The sequence below is a fragment of the Bos mutus genome, chromosome 17, assembly GCF_027580195.1.
Source record: "Bos mutus isolate GX-2022 chromosome 17, NWIPB_WYAK_1.1, whole genome shotgun sequence".
NCBI classification, from domain to species: Eukaryota; Metazoa; Chordata; class Mammalia; order Artiodactyla; family Bovidae; genus Bos; species Bos mutus.
The window spans coordinates 14,449,346-14,453,508 of NC_091633.1; positions in this window are offsets into that span (position 1 = coordinate 14,449,346).

Here is a 4,163-nt window from a genome sequence, read left to right on the forward strand (position 1 = left end):
CAAGTTTCTCCTTGTGTTGTGCGTTTGTTGTGCTGACGGCGCTATTATTAATTAAAGTGTCACATGGTGGAGGGGGGCGGGGAGGGCGCGGGGAGGGGGTTACATCATCCGGCCCCGAGGGTGGGGGGGGGGGGCTGCAGGCAGAAGAAACCGAGAGGTAACTTTTAACCCTAACGGCGCCGGCCGCGAGGGGACGCGCGGGTTGGGAGAGGAGGAGCGCGGGGCGCTGGGACGCCTGAAAACACCGCTGGGGTCTCGGGCTGGAGGGGTCGCAGGAGACCCTCAAGGAAGCATGGAGCGCCGGGGGAGGTTTTCTGCTTCTCTTTTTCCCGAATTAAGCTCCGATTCCGATTTGGCGATGGGAACAGGCTTGTTTGCCGTTTTGGATGAAGTGATGTCGAATTCGGCTGCGTTAAAAAAAGAAAGAAAAAAAAAATGTTCCCAAGCTGTTGTTTTGAATGGGAGAGGTGGGTCGGTTCAGAATCTCCTGAGAGGGCCAGATTCAACCCAGCTTGCCTACTTTGGGGTCTGACTCCGCACCTGCAGGCTGCGGATACAAACACACCCGCACACCGCACCCCCCGCCCAACCCCCATCAGAGATACGCCGCGGGACCCTAAAGCGCCCCCAGCGCCTCTGGAAACCTTGATGTAGGCCAGAGGGAGGGCTGGGATTGGCCTTTAGCCTTTGCAGTTTGCAGCGCACCGCGTCTCCACCGGAGAAGGACCCTCACTAGGGGTTTTCCAGGAGGAAACTTATTTTCGTATGTTTCTTTTGTCAGTATTACTTTCCTGCCCAGGTTAGTCTGTAGCAGTGATCTCCATTTAATGCGCAATAGAGACTCTAAGGGATTGGGGATGGGGCGGTGGCGCCGCAGACTTCAGCTTCTTTTTTTCCAGTCCTAGAGTTGCCCCTGTGCCCCTCCAGACTGGAAAATCTGGATCTGTGTCTGCTGGTGAGGGTACAGATGGGCGAGAGGGCCCTCGGTGGTTTCTTTGGGGGAGAATGAGACCCTGACCTACCTTGAATCCACTGGGGATTCAGAAAACTGGGGGAGCCTGGAGAGGGCTCCAAGCCGGCCTTCTAGGTCCTGATGAGGCAGCTCGATCGTCTTCTCCCCAGGAGCAGAGTCTTGCTAAGGCCTGACAAGTCCTTTGGTCACTTGAAAAAGATTCTTTAAGACTATGAACTTAGTTTGGGTCTGGATTTATCATGGAGAGATTTCCCCGTGGCCTGCAGCATGGTCAGGGCTGAGACCCCAGCTCTGCTGTGTGATCTTGGTGCCTCTTTATGTCCTAGCTGCTTCTCTGGTGGTTCAGACGGTAGAGAATCTGCCTGCAATCAGAAGACCCGGCTTCCATCCTTGGGTCAGGAAGGTCCACTGAAAAAGGGAATGGCTACACACTCCAGTATTCTTGCCTGAAAAATCTCATAGACAGAGGAGCCTGGCCGTCTACAGTCCATGGGGTCGCAAAGAGTAGGACACGACTGAGCTCATTTTTGGATCCACTGGGTCCCAATTCTCCTACCCTTAATAATGGTCAACACTTATTGAGTGCCTTCTGTTGTAGGTTACTGGGTCCCTGTCTACACTGCCTAAAGTGAGTTTCCCAATTCTAGGGTGGTGAGAATGTGCTATTACTATCCTTTTTTACAGATGAGGAAACTGAGGCACAGGGAGGTAAAGGCTCTTGCCAGGAAATCACAGAGTTGGTGAGGAATAAACCTGAATCTAAATGAGGGCAGTCTGCTGCAGGCTCTAAGCTCTTAACCATGGTTTTATACTGCCCCCTGTAATCTAGGAATAATAATACCTCCCTCCCAGGATTAGGGCAGAGATTAAATGCGAGAAAAGTGTGCCAAGCACCTGGCAGGCATCGGGCCCTGGATAAACCTTGGTTCCTTTAGCTTCTGGCCAGAACCACTTCCCCATTCTCCCGGGACTCACCTCCTTAATCCCCGCTAGACTTTGCAGAGGGGACCGGATCCGTTGCCCAATGTAGCGTTCCAAGAATGAAGATACATTGTCTATTTAAAAAGCCCTTTGGATTTAAATTGAACAATTCCCTCCTCCTCCCCCTTTTTAATCTGCACGCTTTTAACGGCTCACTTCATGGACATTAATTTTAATGGGACGATTATTACCCTGTTTGGAAGCGTGCCCCTCGAAATGCTGGGCTCATGAGGTGGCGCTGGGTCGAGTCCCAGCAGCTTGGATGTTTTCTGTAGTGGAGAGAGTGCAGTCTTGGCCATGGGGACTGTGGACGTGTTGTCCAGCAAAGGGGGTGATGGAAAAGAGGGGGAAAAGGGAAGATGTCCTTCTCTCCCCCGACACTCTGCAGGTGACAGTCAGTCCCTAACTGTCTCACTTTTGAGAGGGCCCATCATTCACTTACTGGGGAATGTGGCCTTGTGATGAGGCTTTTTGGAGCCTCTGTTTCCTCAACTGTAAACTGAAATTAATAATAGTACCTGCGTTACAGAGTTCAATAAGATCATACCTGGAAGCCCTGAGCACGGTGAGCACTGAATAATAATAGTACCTGCGTTACAGAGTTCAATAAGATCATACCTGGAAGCCTTGAGCACACTGTGAGCACTTAATAAATGTTGGCTAATGTTGCTATTTTAAGGTAAATCATGTATTTGTCAAAAAGTGTGCTTTGAAGAAGGTTTGAGGGCCCACACCTTCAAATATTTTGGGTTGGCAAAAAAGTTGATTTGGGTTTTCCATAAGAGGTGGAATAGGGTCCCCTATTGTGAACTGACAGTTCAGTCACTGGCGATGGGTATTATCTAGAAAGAGCAAAGTGTTTGGGAGATTGGCATGTAACACTCTCCTAATACTTTAGTAAAAATGAGTTTCTGATGTTAACGTTTAGTTTAGTAAACACTTACATGGTGCTAACCCTGTGCCAGACACTGTTCTAAGTGCCTTAGATGTATTAACTCGTTTAATGACCCTTTGTACTAGGATAGGCTTCCCTGGTGGCTCAGATGGTAAAGAATCTGCCTGCAAAGCAGGAGACCCGGGTTTGATCCCTGGGTCTGGAAGATCCCCTGGTGAAAGGAATGGCCACCCAGTCCAGTATGTTTGCCTGGGGAATCCCATGGACAGAAGAGCCTGGTGGGCTATAGTCCATGGGGGTCATAAAGAGTCGGAGGTACGATTCTTAGTCCTTTATTATGGATGAGCACAGTGAGGAGGAGCATTTAATTTGTCCAAGGTCATACCGCTGTCTCACCCCGGAGTGAATACTCTTTAGCATTATGTCACCACTGGGGACTTGGGAAGAGGGAGGGAAGGAGAGAGGTTGTTATGGGCTGAACTATGTCCCCCTAAAATTCCTGTGTGGAAGTCCTAAGCTCCAGTACCTTGGAATATGGCTGTATTTGGAAACTGGGTCTTTTTATTTATTTATTTTGGCCACGTCGCACATGGAATCTTAGTTCCCCGATTAGGGATGGAACCCACGCCCCCTGGATTGGAAGAAGAGTCTTCACCATTGGACAGCCAGAGAAGTCCCAGAAACAAGGTCTTTAAGTTAAAATGAGGTCATTAGATCAGAGTCCCAACCAATATGACTGGTCTCCATATAAGAAGAAGAAGGGACACCACAGGTTCAAGAAGGTAGTCATCTGAAAGACGAGGAGAGAGGCCTCAGAAGAAACCCACCATGTTGACACCTTGATCTTGGTCCAGAACTATGAGAAAATAACTTTTGGATGTTTAAGCCCCCAAGTCTGTAGCACCCTGTTAGGGCAGCCCCAATACAGAAGGAGTGTGTGTGGGGGTGGGGGGACCTGTCCTAAAAGGAAAGCTAGGAGCAGAGATTCACCAGACTGCCCCCACTTTTACTGCTGGCCACGTGCTTGGACATTTTTCTAGGACTGTTGATGTGTTTCCTTCTTCCTCCTTCATGTCCTGTTGGAAACATTTAAGGGAGAAGTTGTTTTAGTGGATTATTTTGAGAAATAGTTTGTGAAATCCAGTTGACACATTTATTCAGAGAAAACTTTCCCTACCAATTGCCAGGATGCATAGCTTCTCTCTCATAAAGAAATGATAGATTTTTCTAGTCCATGAAAACTTCCTATAGCACACAGGTACTCAAAACTGGGTTCAGTGGGACTTCCCTGGTGGTCCAGTGGCTAAGACTCGT